Source organism: Lynx canadensis, chromosome B1 (assembly GCF_007474595.2).
Source record: "Lynx canadensis isolate LIC74 chromosome B1, mLynCan4.pri.v2, whole genome shotgun sequence".
Classification (NCBI taxonomy): Eukaryota; Metazoa; Chordata; class Mammalia; order Carnivora; family Felidae; genus Lynx; species Lynx canadensis.
The window spans coordinates 164300804-164318506 of record NC_044306.2 but is presented as its reverse complement, the minus strand read 5'-3'; positions in this window follow the sequence as shown (position 1 = coordinate 164318506).

Sequence of the window (17703 nt, the reverse complement as noted above, 5' to 3'; positions counted from 1 at the left end):
TGAACTTAATTAATAAAATACTATCAAGAGAAGTACTTGATGTCATGAGATTCTTTACTAGAAGAAGTCAACCACATCAGGGAGATCAAGGAAGATCCGTAACAATGATGCTTGAGTTGAGATGAAAAGTAGGCATTAACCACAATGAGATACCATGTCAGAATGGCTGAAATTCACAACTCGAGACAACAGATGTTGGCGAGGGTGCGGAGAAAGGAAAACACTTTTGCACTGTTGGTGGGAAGGCAAACTGGTTCGGCCACTTCTGGAAAACAGTATGGAAGCTCCTCAAAAAATTAAAAATAGCACTACCCTATAACCCAGCAACTGCACTACCAAGTATTTATCCAAAGGATACAAAAATGCTGATTGAAGGGGCACATGCACCCCACTGTTTATAGTAGCACTATCAAAAATAGCCAAATTATGAAAAGAGCCCAAATTTCCATCAACTGATGAGAGGATAAAGAAGGCGTGGTATATACATACAAAGGAATACTACTCGGTGATGAAAAAGAATGAAATCTTGCCATTTGCAACAATGTGGATGGAACTAGAACGTATTATACTAAGAGAAATAAGTCAGTCAGAGGAAGGTAAATACCATATGATTTCACTCATATGTGGATTTTAAGAAACAAAACAAATGAGCAAAGTGGGGGAAAAAAAGAGAGAGGCAAACCAAGAAACAGACTCTTAACTGTAGAAAACAAACTGAGGGCTGCTAGAGGGGAGGTGGGTGGGAGGATGGGCTAAATGGGTGATGGGCATTAAGGAGGGCCCTTGTTGGGATGAACATTGGTTGTTATATGTAAGAGAAGAATCACGGGGTTCATACCATCCTACATTGTAGGTTAACTAACTTGAATTTAAATAAATAAGTAAGTAAGTAAATAAATAATGAAAATGAAGGCAAGTAGATTATATATTTTAATAAAAGAAAAGAAAAGTAGGCATTGTTTAGGTTGAGAAGGTATAGAAGATCATTCAAGGCAATGTGTGCAAAGACCCTGGGGCAAGAGGGATCATGAAGAATATAAAAAACAGAAAGAAGGCTTGAAGGACAGAAGAGGAAAGACTAAGTGAATTAGGAGGGCAAGATGAAACAGGCAAGGGAGGGTGGAGTCAGGCCGTGCAGGATCTTGCACGCTGAACTATGAAGTCAAGAAGTTAACTTTATTCTAGGGGCGCCTGGGTGGCTCCGTCGGTTTAGCGTTGGACTTTGGCCCGGGACATAATCACGTGGTTTGTGAGTTTGAGCCCCACATCAGGCTCCGTGCTGGTTGTGTGGAGCCTGCTTGGTATTCTCTCTCTCTCCTCTTTCTCTGCCCCTTTTTGGCTTGCACTGCCTCTCAGATAAATAAACTTAAAAAAAAAAAAAAGAGAGAAGTTAACTTTATTCTAAGAATAATAACAGTGAAAAGTCATTTGGATATTTTAAGCAGGGAGGTGACTTAGATTTGAAAAGAGTACTCTGGCTTCAGTTTGGAGAAGGGATTTTTGGAGGGACCAGAATGGATGCAGGACATCTGGCTAAAAGGCAGTGGCCCAGATGAGCAATGTGGGCAGTTTGAACTTGAGTGCTGGTAGTGAGGACTGAAGTACTCGCATATAGAAGAAGTAGCTGCTTCAGTAGCAATTTAAGAGGTAAAACTAATAAGACTTGGTGAAGATTTGCATAAAAGGTGAAGAAGGAGGTAGAAAGGTTGAGCCTGAAGCTTATGGTTTGGATGATGGGATTTTAAGGCAGCTACTCTGGTCCTCACATGAGAGATAAGGAAACCAACACAGCGAAGGTCAACTAATTGGCTCAAGGTCGCACAGATAATAAATAGTGGAGCCAAGATCTGAACCCAGGAATTCTCCTTCAGAGGTAATACTCATAATCTCTGTGCCAGACTGTGTTACAAACCCACCATGCAATTTTTAATGTTTTGCATTTTGGATTAGACTGAAATTTCTCAGTAACACTTTTATGAACTACTTAGTGGTTTGCAGATTCTGGGGAGTATTAAAAACCTATTTGGGCCTGCGGCCCTGTACCTAACTCAAATTCCCTTTGGCTTCTCTGGGATAAAACAGTCCCAAAAGGCCATTCTGGCCCCGGCTCCCTTCTGGCTTGTGGAATAATGTGTGATACACTGATCGAATTTTAAATATAATGTTTTGGGACCTCTTAGTCATAGTAGAGAGATCATTTTCCTGACTCAAAACAGAGGTGTGTCCAGACATGAGGGCACAGGAAAAACATTTAGCAAAGTTCCCCATAAAAACAAAGGTGGAAGATTTGGTGGTTTATGTCACCCTGCAAAACTTTGGGGTTGGTGTTGCAGCCGGTGTTGAAATAATACCTCAAATCCTGAGACCCCAAAGGGCATCTGCAACTCCCATAATACCCCTCCTCTCGGGTGTTCATCTGCATCCTGCCTCTGGGCACAAAGAAGACCATAAGGAGCTCTTGGGAGGTACAGGATGCCCTTGGCTCTCCTCTCCCCTCCCCTCCCTCATGCTTCACTGGGTGCAGTGATTATGTCTTATAATCACAATAACCCTAGGATGTAGATAATATTATTTCCCCTCCTTTTTAGATGAGGAAACTGAGGCACAGAGAGGTGAAATAATTTGTTCAAGTTCACACGGTGAATTATTATCAAAGCCACCGTTTGTACCCACGTGGATTCATAGGGTTCACGTCTCAAAGCCTGCCCTCTTGACTACCTCTTGGGCACCCACTTAATAAATGTGTGACTGGAAAGACAGGTCACAAAGGTTCCTCTCACAAAGGCTGGGGAGGAAGAGTTTAGTAAGTGGGCCTGAGGCGCACAATTGCAAGCAAGGTGGGAGGCAGGTTGGAGGGAACAAAGAAAAGGAATGAACACTTCTCTTGGAGAAACAATGAGCAGTATTGACTCCTTGCAGGTGAGGCAGAATGGGTGCATTCTGGCACATTCTGGGAGCACAAGGCAGAGAACTCATGCATAGGAGCAACTACTGGACAGACTCTTAGGAGGGTCTTGAGGTAAGCCCTCCTCTCTCTGGGGGGCAGTTAAGACGGGTACAGACTTTGCCCATGAAGTCTGTACTTTATCAATCAAAGGGATCTCCCCAAGGGCTCTTTCATTGTGGGAACATCTAACCCTGACCTCATAAACTCTCAGAATGGAGTCACAGTGCACCTCTTCTACGAACTCAACACCCACTGTTTGGTTCAGTCTAGTCTTGATTCTTTGTGCAGTGGTCTTCGGGTAACCGGACCAAGCTTGGCCAGGGACCATGTTCTCTGTTTGTTCCCATGAATAAGGCAGATTTGAAAGCCCCTTCTTTGTCATTAGAGGGATTTTGCTGTGTTGCTGGCACATAGTAATCGACTCGGTAAATTGGTGTGTGTGTGTGTGTGTGTGTGTGAGAGAGAGAGAGAGAGAGAGAGAGAGTATGAGAGAGAATAAGCAGGATGAATAATAAAACCATGGGCAGGTTGTTGCCACCTCCAACCTGGACACAGGCCACTTATTTTCAAGATGCTAATAGTCTCCATTTGTGGGACATGAGCAGGTCCAAAAATTCATCGCGTTATTGTCACGCACTTTGGCCCACCGACGTTTCTTCTCTGAGACACTGTCACAGCGACAAACACTCTGACTCAGCCTCAGACACTCTGAATCAGCCTCACATTCATGCTGGGCCCTTGAACCCGTATTCCGTTTCAGAGAAAAACAACCACCAGTCTGTGCACCTTTACCCTTGGTTAGTCCGTTTTCAAACGGAACGTTAAGCTTCTCACCGGGCCGCACCCTGAGCACGCCCGCCCATCTAGATTACAGACATTCCGAAAATTGCAGGCCTTTTCCGTCCAGTTGGCAGCTCTTTCCCCAGTAAAAATATACCCGCCCACAGGCCACGTTTGCTCCAGTTGGCACTGAGTCAGAAGGCAAGGACGCTCCCCACGGTGACCACAGTGCTGCTTCACCAAGTAGAGAATGGTTTTCTTAATGACCTTGTGTTTCCCCGAATACCTCAGTGGCACTCAGGCTGGTTGTGTCGATCAGGGCATTAATCAGATGGTGAGATGGCATGCTTTGGTGTGTTTCTGAAGAGCAGCCAGCATTGGCTGATGCCAAGGAAGATATGGTCACGTTGGGACTGAGTCTTCAGTAGGAGCTCCCTGGCCGTCACCGAGAGTGTGGCTTCGCCTGCGTCGCCCGCGCTTTCTCCTAGACCTTTGTGCTCAAAGATCCTGCAGCTCAGATTTAGGTATTTCCCTCCCTGTCCCTGTTCAGTAAAAATGTGCCCATGTGCCCACGTGCCCAGGTGCCTGGGTGGCGCACTGGGTAAGTGTGCCCGGCTCTTGGTTTTGGCTCAGGTCATGATCTCTTGGTTGGCGAGTTTGAGCCCCAAGTCGGGCTCTGTGCTAACAATGCAGAGCCTGCTTGGGATTCTTTCTCTCTCTCTCTGCCCCTCCCCTGCTCGTGTTCTCTCTTTCTCTCTCTCTCTCTCTCTCTCTGCCCCTCCCCTGCTCATGCTCTCTCTTTCTCTCTTTCTCTCTCTCTCTCTGTCCCTCCCCTGCTCGTGCTCTCTCTTTCTCTCAAAATAAATAAACTTAAAAAAAAAAATGGGCCCAAGTGTTCAAGCGTTCACTGGCAAGCAGACACAGGGAGAGGTTTGTGATAAACTGTTGAGTGGGAAAGCAGGTTACGAGTGTTGTATAGTGTGTGATTCCAGTTTCGCAAAACAACATAATAGGCACATAAATAGGCGCAGACAAAAGGAAGCTAATAGTGAGTATCTCTACGTAGTGATATTAGGTTTTCATTTGATCCTTTTCACTCATCAATACTATCTACATATATTTATGTATGATAAATAAAATAAATTAATAAGCAAAAGAAAAGAAAACCTGCCGTCTTTTATGGCCAGTTTCAAATCTTACCTTCTTTCAGAATCTTTCAAGACAGCGAGCACTATCTAGGAAGAAGCCTTCCCTTATCTAAACATACGTAAAAAACACATAAAACATGTAGGGTACATAGAATTGCATACATGTCTCTATAACAACACTTAAAACTTTCTTCCTTGAACTATAGTTTTTTGTTTGTTTATTTGTTTTTATTATTTTGATATATAGAGGGAGGGAGTGCAAGTAGGGGAGGGGCAGAGAGAGAGGGAGAGAGAGAATCCCAAGCAAGCTCCACAGTCAGCACAAAGCCTGATGTGGGGCTCTGTGTGGGGCTCCATGCGGGGCTTGAACTCAAGAACTAAGAGACCATGAGCTGAGCCGAAGTCGGACGCTTACCCCAGCCACCCAAGTGAACTAAACAATAAAAGTGTCAAGTTTTCTTGTCTCCCAGAGTACATTGTAAGTGTTTTGAGAGCAGGGACTGTGTTTGAGTCTTTTTTCTGTCTCTTAATGCCCATCTCCCCACCCCTGCCTGTTGTAGGCAGTTGTCAGTAAATCCTTTTTGAGTGAAAGATGATGCGTATCTTTGGGCAGATTCTGTGTTCCTGCAAGATTCCCCCAAAATTTACTCTCTCAGAATTAAAAAGCCTACATCTTTTTAATGAAATAGATAACTCTGAGATTTAAAAACTTCACATAGGTACTTTGCTATGGTTAATGTATGCAAAAAAAAAATAATGAAATAGACGTTACCGAATATAAGAAAGATGCGGTGGCATTAGCTCTGGGACTCCAAATGAACGGTCAAGTCGAGAATTGTAGGGATGCTCAGTTTCATATGGGTTATTTTTGGATGTCTCAAACCAGAGATGCTGCCTTTCATTTCCCAAAGCCCTTAATTTATCCTGAAATGCTAAGAAATATGTCAAAATTCCAAAGAGAAGCCAAGGAAAGGTGAGGGGAAATTCAACGTGTAGTTATTTTTAAAAGGAATCATGACTTGTGACTTGCTTAGTGTGTTGGCCTCAACCTAGCAGAATTCCTAGAAGATAATCACAGATTTATCTAACTCTGTGCAAAAAAAAAAAAAAAAAAAAAAGGACACAAATAGGGCCAGGGATTTATGTGCGGGCTTAGCAGGTGGAGAAAATCAGATAGGTCTTTGTTTTCCCCAACTGAGAAAAAGCCCCAACTGGGCTACTCTCCTCAACATTCATGTGCATCCTCATTAAACTCACATTCCAATCAGCTCCTTCAGCCTGTTTTAAGTATTCCTTCACCACAACACCCAGGACTCAGACCTCCTCTTTAGTCCAGCTCTAGCAACGCCCTTACACATCGTTCTAAACTCAAGGGTCTTATTGGGATACCAGACAGCAGGGTCTGATTCTTTCACAATCTGTATGAATTCCTATGCTCGACAAACATGTATGGAGCCCCTCCTATGCGCTAGGTTAGTTGCTTTGAATAAAGTGGCGAGAGAGGTGCCACGCCCGCCTCGGGAGAGATTCCCGTGCAGCAAGGGAAAGCAGACGTTATGCAAACGAATGCTCAAAACGCCGTTGCACGTCAGGTGTCATAAAACCTATGAAGGAAAAGCACGGTGAGGAGAGACAATGGACAATCAGGATTTCTGAACTAATCTGAGGAGTCAGGGCAGGTCTGTCTGATGAAGCTGAGCCCTTCAGGATAGGTTCAGAGTATCCCAGGCAGAGAGGAAGCACATGAAAAGGCACTGGGGCCAGGAGTGTGGAGTGTCCCAGGGACTGAGAAAGGCTGCTGAGGTCACGCAGGGCCTTGCAGTCCACACAAAAGGATAGGAATATATCCACAGAGCAATAGGAAGCCATGGAAGGTTATGGAGCATGGGAATCACACATCCAGATTGCAGCTTTTAAACGTCTCTGTGGCTGCTGTGCAGAGAACACGGAGAGGGTAGAAGACAGCAGGGCCACCATGTAGGAGGTCCCTTGCTGTCATCCAGGTGACAGGCGATAGGGCTGCAAGCAGCATGTGGCACAGTGGGAGAGGTGAAGGAATATGTTTTAGAGACTATGTGTAAGAAAAAAAAAAACAATAAGACACGGGCTCTTTGTCACCACCTGTAAGATGTACCAAAGTTAGCACTATACATAAAAGATTCCAATCCGATTCTTGACTATTTTAATTTCATAAGTTTGAGACTATGGACTTCATTGGACAATATAATTATATATATTCCATAAATAGTTGATTTTTTTTTCCCTTAAAATACTTCTCTAAACTCTCTAGGGGGACACTACAGACCTCCACAGCCAGAAGTCCTGTGTTGTCACGTTAAATCAGTGATGCGTGTTGAGCTCTGAGCATGTGCAGAGCTTTCTGTGGTGTTAAAAAAATAGATGGTCCTTGTCCTCAAGGCGCTTATAGTCACCTTGAAGTCAGTAAATGCGCTCTCCTTGAGATAGAGGGACACGGAATGCCAGGAACCGAATCTCCAAGTGATGCCATAATTAGTGAACGGGATTAGAAAGAGAAACCAGGAGAGGGTCCCCAAACCAGCAGGCGAAGAGATAAGGGGGGAACAAGATATGAGTTGAGATACCTTGAGATAGAGGGACATGGAATGCCAGGAACCGAATCTCCAAGTGATGCCATAATTAGTGAACGGGATTAGAAAGAGAAACCAGGAGAGGGTCCCCAAACCAGCAGACGAAGAGATAAGGGGAGAACCAGGTATGAAAACCCACTGGAAGAAGAGAAGGTGGCGACCAGAGCCATGGGCTGAGCTGGCAAAGAGAGGAAGAATGATAAAAGCCATAAGGAAAACTGCAGTGGCTCATGACAGAGCCGTGACAAGGGAACAGAGGAGGTGGAAGCCAGTACAGTGAATAGAGAGGAGAAGATGGAAAAATATGACCGTGATTGTAGACTAGTCTTTGCTCTATTGATTAATTTCTATTTTGCCTTGTTCCTGAAAGGATTTAAGGAGGCTTATAGGGAATCAAGTATACAGCAGGAAAACGTAAATTAAAAGGATGAAAGGAGAAAGAAAAACAAGGGTGGTGCTCCACGACGAAGTAGGAATGTGGCTAAATGTGTGCACAGCTTCGGCCTCACCCAAACTGGGGAATTAGATCAAACAAAATGAACTAAACAGCTGCAGAGGACGATACAATCCCTTTTTGTAGTTTTTATTCTCCTTACTCTGCTGTTATCTTGTGGGTTTTTTTCCCCATTTGGAAGTCCAGATTGTGCTCCAAGCTGGGTTGATGTGTCATTATTTATGGAGTTTCTGCTATTTAAAAGCCATCTTCAGTAGGGGTGCCCGGGTGGCTCAGTCGGTTAAGCGTGCGACTTCCGCTCGGGTCATGATCATGCGGTTCACGAGTTCAGACCCTGCGTTGGGGTGTGTGTGCTGACAGCTCGGAGCCTGGAGTCTGCTTCAGATTCTGTGTCTCCCCCTCTCTCTCTGTCCCCGCTCCCCACACTCACACTCTGTCTCTCTCTCTCTCTCTCTCTCTCTCTCTGAAAAACAAACACTAAAAAAATAAATAAAATAAATAAAAGGACTCTTTAGTCAAAAGATGGACAGAATCAATGTTGTCATGAACTCATCACCAGCACTAGAAAGTCAACTCAAAGCTATGTCTCTCAAATGGTCACTCTTGTCTTCTGTGAAATAAAAGGTGGCACATTTTGGGGTAATGGTCCCTTGGTAACCAGATAGGATGGAAAGATGGAGTTGGTCCAAGTCTAAGTTAACGATCTCAACTTGGACCAAAGAAGAAGGCCGTCGTAAGAGAAGCAGCAACAGTGGGACATGGCAATGCTTATTATCACCTGGCCCCCGGCCGTCCGCCCCACCGGACTGCAAAACCTTTCAAAAGCTGGGACTCTGTTCACCTCTCGGTGACACCTGATATGCTTGGTTCATGAAGGGCACTCAGTTACTGCTTGTGGAACCATTACATGTTGATCGGTGGAAAGGAAAGCGTGCCTTTTGGCTCCAATTGGTGTTTAAATATTTTGGCTGTTGGAACTAAGCACCTAACCTCTCTGGGCCTCAGTTTTCTTACTTGTGAGAGTAGTGTGTATGCAGCACAGATTGCTAACTACCACCGACGTTCATTCTCATGTTGGTTATGATGCTTCTTAGATAAATACTCCTCCCCTCTCTTCACAGCTGCCCTCTGAGGATTTGCGGTCTGACGTGTTGGAGAATTCTGACTTCTACTCTAAAAGCCCCATTTAATCCTAGACTTGGGAAGGAGATAACCCTGGTGACATCTCACCAGTCCTGAAGGTCAGGCGTGGGGCAGCAGATTAACCACAGGGTGACTCAGAACTGGCTTGGGGTGGGCAACCTAAGTTTGGAACCTTTGCTTTAAATGACTTGCTAACCGGAAATACCTACAGAAGGGCGAGGATGGTCAACTTATAGTGCCCAGGACGTGTCAGGGACTTCACAACGTCATAAAGATACTTTGAGAAACAAATGAGAAAACATCGCCGTTACTTATTACCTCGATGCTTTGAGAGCTGTCCTCTGCTACCTTTGTTTTTTAAAAATGTTACCACATAGAGTGTATCTTTAATAGGTGATAAGAAAAATATGTTATTTTTTTAAATTGAAGGACTTCATATATAACATTGATGAGTTCTGATTTGTATGAATAGTAAGATTACTATTATAATAGAAGATTTCTTTCATCTGAGGAATGTATTTATTCCCCCAGGCCCACCAAACAAAAGGATTCACAAAGCATCCTTTAAATAACGGATGGCCCTAGTGTTTATGAAATATGATTCAATACAAAGAATTAGAATTCAAATACATATGTACCTAGCATAATGCCCCAAAATGAGTAACTCAATGTATTGTCCTAAATAATACGGAAAGCTATTTACATGAGCTATAAAAAACCACGTGACCATATGAGGAGACCTTGACCTTAAATGCCTAGCTATTCAAAGTCAACAACACCACAGCCAATACCATTTGCAGAACGAGCCCTCAGCACAGATTATTATATGCCCCTACTGAAATAGTTACCATTCAACACATACACACACACCCCGTCAACATTAGGGAAAGACCAAAACCAACTTAAAGCTAGGATAAACGCCCTATTATATGGAGCTTGGCCAGCCATTTAGAAGTCAGATGAGGAATCCTGGGCATCTGTTAAAGGAAACCTGGGTCGGGTGCCTGCACACTCGTCAGTCCCCCACCATGCTTAGTCAAGATATTGTTAACTTACAGCAAAATTACTCCATTCTTGGTAGGGTGCAGTGTTTAATGCATGCAAACAGACTCTTCAGTCCTTTCCAGTCTGTCCTGTTCCCCCTGATTTACCACCAGTGGGTGGCTCCTGGTCTGTGTAATAGTCAGCTCGCAGGCCAGAGATGAAGTCATGGCCCTGGCTTCATGAGCTCCTGCAGCTGCACACTGTCCTAAGAGACTCTCACTGCCTTCTGGAGCAAGAAAGTGTGCCTGCAGAGCCTCAAGCTATAGTTCTTAGGGTGCCAGGGAGCAGCCTTCTTTCTCAGAGGGGGCCTTCGCCTCCTAAAAGGTTAGTCTCCAGGCCTCCAGGCCAGCGGGGTGGAGAGCTTTCCTTGAGGCCCTGCCCTGCCTGGTCGTTGAGGCAAGGTTAGAGTTTGCTCTGCCTGCGTCCTATTATTTCCTCCAAGTTGAGCCGGATGGGGTCAGGTTCCCATGGGATTACCATTCCGATGAGTGTTCACGTAGTTTTAAAGATTTTGATTTCTCCTGGTCTATTCTGCACCCTCTGTTGGAAGGCAAATAAAAAAAGCCCATTTTCTTCTGTCTTTGAAATTCGTCAATTTCTATAAAGCACTGAACAAAATGATTCCATTTAGCAAAAGAATGGGGAAAAGAATTCATTTGGCAGAAGAATTCACTGAGCAAAAAGGATATGAGAAGTGAGGTGGGATGACGATAACGGAAGAGAATGACAAAAGTCATCTTCATAATACGGCATAGAATTGTATGATGTCTGATGGAGAGCTATTTCCTTAAGCAGTCATCAGTATCAGGCATCTATTTATTATGGACGTACGAGAATACAGCTACCAACACTTAGTTGATTATAATATACTAATGTAATTAGAAGTTAATAAAACAGAAATGGAATTTTAAAGTATGCTTATAGAGTATTGATTTTAAATAGGCTTATAGACTATTATAGAAATATGCTTATAGAATATCGATTTTAAAAACAATTACTTATATACTTTCTTTATTGCCCTGTATACTAAAAGGACTGTATATTTAAAGGAACCCTGGGGCGCCTAGGTGGCTCAGTCGGTTGAGCGTCCGACTTTGGCTCAGGTCATGATCTCACAGTTGGTGGGTTTGAGCCCCGCATCAGGCTCTGTGCCGACAGCTCAGAGCGTGGAGCCTGCGTCGGATTCTGTGTCTCCCTCTCTCTCTGCCCCTCTCCTGCTTGTTCTCTGTCTCTCAAAAATAAACAAACATTAAAAAAAATTTTTTTTTAAATAAAGGAATCTTTAGATGTTTTTCTTAGGTCAGTATGCTCCCTCCCCTCACGTCTCTCTAGGGCCTAATTGTCTGGGGGCAAATCTCTTTGTCTACAACCCTGCAAGGCTGAGTGGAGAAGGAGGAGGTGGGGTGTCCAGCATGCCCTGGTTTGGAAAACTGACAGGTTAAGCTAACTCCCCATTGCCTCCCACTTCTCTTGAGTCTGGGGTGCAGAGACAGTAGAAGAAGGGACCAACCAAGATTTATCTGAGAACTTGGATGACCATTCTATCTCATTCTCTAAACGATGAGTAGGGCATGAAGAAGTGCTTTGGGGAGTATTTCTTTCCATTAAAAAGAGCACAGACAAAGATATGGGTAATGGATTTATGGTAAAACAGAAGACTGGTATCTGTGGTGGGTAAGCAGGAAGGGATTTTATTGGGAACATTCAGGTCCTAGATGGAACTGTTTCCTGAGAAGGGAAACCTGACTCTGCTACTTACTGGCTGTGTGATCTTGGGCAAATGATTCAACCTCTCTGAGCTTTATCTTGCTCAACTGTACACATGGGAAGTTTTACTTTACAAACTTTTCGTGAGGATCACATTACATGGTAATGGTAACATGGCTATTTTATCATTCCATGGGGATTCCATTAAATAGATTAAACGATAAATGCAATAAGGATTATGTGAAACGGTATAGGACACATTGCGCTACATAGTGGACACTCAGTCTTAATCTCCTTTTCCTCATGATCTCTATCCTGAGTGTACAGTTCCAAAGTGCATGCCCAAATATTTAGTGTTGCATAACTAGCCATTGACCCACTGTACGATTACATCACTGCTTCATACAATCTAAGAAAAACACACGGAAGAAAGTAAATAAAAATGGGGGAAAATATTATGGCATTTCCTACTTCCTCATAAACTAGAAATAAAAAGTTGGCTGAATTTTCATTTATCCATAAAATCAGCATTAAAAACCAGACGAAGAAAATAAATGTCAGTTGTATCTTTGTCAGATGAAACGCTTTAAGTATTAGAGGAAATCTAGTGCCAGAACAACAAAGAAGATTTTGGCCAGTTAAGACTGGGCATTGCGTGGTGGCAAGGACAATTCTGAAATATACGTTATGAATGCCTTGGTAATGAGCTCTTGGCCAGATGTATTTCAAATTCACAATGTCTCAGATTTGAGAAAGGCAGCATGGTGAAAACACTATATATTACATAACACCCCTGGTCTGGGGTTATTATTAGGTCTGCAGTGAAATGTAAGAATATTTATACTAAGTGGGATAAGTAGAAACCCATAAAGGGCTTCAGCTTAGTTTAGATGTGTCCAACTTAGAAAAAACTTTTTTTTTTTTTTGCTCAGATCTTGGGGATTTTTTCACTGTTTTGAAGAAATTGGGAATTCAGTGCATTTCCCCTGGATTTTGTGTACCCCTTAGCCCATCCCCCTCCTTTGCGGGACCCACTGTGGCTTGGGAGAGAATGGATGGTAGTCAGTTCAGACCTGGTCTCCTACTGCACCCGGACCCCTTCTCCCTCTGACCCCCAGGCCCTGCTGCTGAGCTCAGTCCAAGCACTGGGGTCTTCTTTACTTCTGATGCCCTGGAGTCTCTCCCTCAAATCAAATGTCAACTCTGACCCTGTCCCCACCCTGTCTACCCACTATGTCTGCACTTCACTTCTACGTAGCTCAAGTGCCCTCTCCTGGGACTCCCAACGTCCAGGTAAGTATTCTGTGGCTGCTAAGTGATTTTTGGTCTGCACAGTAAAGCTCCAGGGTGGGGGTGGGAAGCAGCTGACATCATCAGCTTACATCTTCCAATCCTAGCTCCGGCGTTTCCAAGACAACATTATATGTAAGTTTTGGTGTGTAAAATTTATTCGCTCAGACCACACTCAGATGTGCAGGAAAAGAAATAGTAGTTTCTTTATTAACTCACGACTTGATCTGGATTTTCTCACAAGCTCTCTGCTGCGTAGAAATGGGGGTTGAATGAATTTCATCCAATTTGATCAGCTCTTCTGTTCTGTGGGCCGTCTGTCCAGGTAGTCCTTTATGGGTCTATATACTCAGTTTTTCAGAACTTCATCATCTACTTCTTGTCCCTCAGATGGCAATCAGAGTATGAAGGATGCTTACTGTGGATTTAAGGCACTGGAGTGATGGGTCTTCAGAGCTATGACATGGCCTCCAGCCCCTCTGGATTTTGGGGTGTTCTTTGTCAGTCTTGTTGCTGCCCATCCGGCTGGGCTTTGCAGTTGACGTTGGCCTCTGGTATAAACTATGGTCTAGTTTCTCTCAGCCTGGCCAGGAATAATGGTGTGGCCTTTTGGGGCTAGCCTCATTTCATCTCTCACTGATTCTGTAGACCTCTGTGCGTGTAGGTGATTCAGCCTTAGCCTCAGCTGTGAAGGCTCTTCATGGTGCCTGATGGTAAACCGTGGCTCTCAAATTGTTGCCTTCAAAGTGCACACAGGAACTTCAGGGCCCTATATATAATACAAGGTACGGAAAAGACTCGCTAGCAGCAACCAAAAGCTGTCTTCCCTCTGTTCCGTGATAATAGAATTGTACCTGGGCAAACATGGCTGCTTTGCTACACTAATTTCCCAGCATTCCTTGTGGTTAGATTCGGTCGGGTGACCAAGTTCCGGCCAATGAAATATGAGTAGAGGTGATGTCTGTTGCTTTTGGGCCAGAGTCTTATGACTTGGGGTGTATCTCCTCTACCCTCTCTTTTCCCTTCCTACCAAATGAAACCTAGACATGGCAGTCCCCCAGTGGCAGTCACGTACAGTTGATGACAGCGTGCTAGGCTTGGTGGCAGGACAACTACTCTGAGTCCCTGAATGAAGAGCTGACCACCAGCCTGGAAACTCACCTTAGATCATTCTAGGAGAGAACTTTTTTTCCTTCTAATGACCCTATAGTTGAGTTGAGCCGCTGGATGAAAGCAGCAGTGTTCCAACAGCAGCTGAGAGGAACTGATCGCAGTCAGGGAAGGCCACATCCGGTCTTACACTAAGTGACTAGAATATATTACTTAAGCTAAAGTCCTCTATTCTGGGAGTTCCTCTCATCCTACCTGACATATCCCTCTGTCTTGGAGCAGGGAGACTGAGTTCCACAAGTCCAGCCTCTTTCTCCCTGACTCTCTCCATAATTTATAAGCACATGTATGTGGACTTCAGATTCCCCCTCCCCCATTCCAGTGATAAAATAAATAAGTCCTGGGGGCATAACGCACAGCATGGTGACTATACCTAATACTACTGTATTGCATATTTGAAAGTTGGTAAGAGAGTAGCTCTCAAGAGTTCTCCTCACAAGAAAAAAAACATTTGTAACTATGGAGGTGACAGACGTTAACTAGACTTACTGTGATGGTCATTTGCCAATATATGCAAATATTGAATAATTATGTCGTACGCCTGGAACTAGTATAACATTATGCATCAATTATATCTTAATAAAAAAAAATCCTCCCTCTCTGAACCAAACCTGGCTTTCAGGCTGTCTGCAAAATCCTATTTTGATTCGTGAACATGAAAATGCAAGAGGAATGCTCATTAATAGTTTTTGAAATATTACCTTTCATCACAGATGCCAAAAAAAGGAAAAGGATTTATAAGATATTTATAGTGTTTATCACTGTACGACAAAATGATGTGGTTTTTAAATCTTGTTTCGATTTTTATTTTCTGACTTCTACGATGAACATATACTACTTGGCTAAAGTCTTTTAAAACAATGAGAGTTATTTTAAAATATGCCTGTAGCACTATCAGTTGGGAAAAGGCAAATTACAGTCTCTGTGGGAACTAAGTTAAACTTGTCAGACCAGTTAAATTAATTAGGTCTTAACTGACATTTAACAGCCAGGGTGGCAGGTCTGATATAACTTAGCAAGGACTTAGAAAATTAGGGATAATGGTGTGCAGATTGCATTCCTGCAAAGCATGCTCAATTCAGGGGAAACAGTGCATTGAACAGAGTTCCTAAAAATGCCTCTGCATTTTAGTTTGTTCTTTTTTCCTGGAGCTGCATGCGTGAAATATCTAAGATGAGACACAAACACCTTCTTGTTGGCTTTCCTCCTTGACATATTACAACAGGTGAATTACTGCAGGATTTGTTGCAATATTTCACGTACGGATCAGTATAAAGAAGTCCCATGGCACTTTTCCCCCAAAACAAAGAGAGACATAGGGCTCTGTTTTTGGTAAGTAAATTTCCTTGAAAAAATAAAACATGAGTTAGATGTATAATGTCCAGGAGGAAAGACGAACTTCAGAGTTTTCCAGCAGTGGGAAGAAAACTCCCAAACTGGAGGGAAGAGAGGGGCCTCCTTGCCCTGACAGTGGCCCTGCTTGGCCTGGACCGGGGACAAAGGTAGGTGAGGGAGGAAGTCAGGAGACAAAGCAAAGGGACCAAGCACACCTTGAAGAGTCATCTGAAGGAAAGTGCAGCTGAAATGTCCCAAGCGAGAAACTTCAAGACTTCAGGGAATTAAGAGAGTCCACAGGAAATTCTAAACTCTGTTATTTTTAATTCAGGGAGGCCTGGAGGGAGCATCTTGCTCCTTGCATAAGGGAATTGGACAGAAATGGCCGCCACTGCCAGAATGCCAAAGAACTCGCTAGACAGTTTTCATTTTTCACTGTGGAAACCTCCACAGCATAGCAGACGGGGAGTCAAGATGGTGGAGGAGGGGGAGGGCTTGCCAAACACTTCTAGGGCAAAGGTTTCTTTCTGGGGCTCTACGGGTTCCAGACTATTACCTGTCTGCTGCCTTCTGGGCTGGGCTTAATCTCTTCCAGCTGCGCTGGCTCTTACAGCCCCTCTCGCTCCTCCCCGTCTGGCCTTCTTGCCCTCCGTCTCTCTCGTGGAGGAAAAATTAAGTATCGCACTTAAATCCCCCCTTAGGACTTGGGGATCCCGAGCAGGAGCCTTGCCACAGTATCCATCTCCAGCAACAGATGACAAGCTGGCTTGCCTCACAAGGGGTGTCTCCTTTCTGCCCTGTGGCTAAGCTCTTCTCCCTGCCCCTAATCAGTTCCAGCTAAGCACACAAAGAAAAAGGTATAGCGCAGCTCCCGTGCAGAGATCCCCTCCTCTCAAAATTCCACCTTGGTCCCCCCCAATTCCTTGTTAGGGATCGATTCTTTAGGACTAAATTAACCCTTTTTTTTTTTTAACGTTTATTTGCTTATTTTGAGAGAGAGAGAGAGAGGGCACAAGCAGGGAGGGGCAGACGGAGTCCAAAGCGGGCTGCACACTGGCACAGAGCCCGATGTAGGGCTTGATCCCACTGCCATGAGATCCCAACTTTGAGCTGAAGTCAAGAGTCCGATGCTCAACCAACTGAGCCCCCCAGGTGCCCCTAGGGTGTCATCTTTTGAAATACCCATCTTTCTGCCAGAATGGCTGGAATCTCCACCAAATGGTTCCACGCCAAGCCTTGGTGACACGTGGGAGTTGAAAGTGTGTGGCTAGAGCCGGAACTGGGGAGTGCCTGACATGTGCCTGCCTACCCCACCCCTCACACGTGTAGACGTCACTCATCAACCATGGAGTAGGTCTCCTGCCTGAGAAGCTGAGACTGAGGCTTCATCATCTTCCAACAGCATGCCAGGTGGCCACTATAGCCTAGAGAGACTTGACAGACTTGGTGGAATCTCTTTGCCATCTCTGGACGAAAACACAGGATACATAGTGAACGGTAAGCAACGAGTCTGCGTCTGTGGGTTCTCAAACTTGGCATTACAGCAGAACTGCCCGGAGAGCTTGTGAACACAAAGATTTCCAGACCCCAAGGCCAGACCCCTATTTCAGTAGGGCTGGGATGGAGGCCCAGGTGATGCTGCTCCTGATCGGGGGCCACACTTAATAACCACTGGTCTACATCAATCCAAGGCACTTGAACTTTATTCACAGGCAGTGTAAGATCCTTGAAGGATGTGAATCCAGGTGGGAGGGGGTTACAGGCTCACAACGACGTTTTCCAAAGCTCAGACTGCCATAGCGTGGAGGAGTCCCTTGAGTGGACCGCAGCTGGGCACAGGAAGGCTAAACAGAGGCTGTCGGCATGCTCCCAGTCATGTCCACGATGAGGTACTTTGTGCAGGCTGACAAGAATGAGATCTTGACAGCAAAATTGCGCTGGGCCACTTCCAAGAGCCCGAGAAAGGTAGAAGGTTGGGGAAGATGGTTTAGAAGAAACCACTAACCGGAGACAGGAGGCCTCAAAGACAAATGTTGGCCTTTTCCCAGTTTTGCCAAGCTCCAGTCCAGTTTCCAA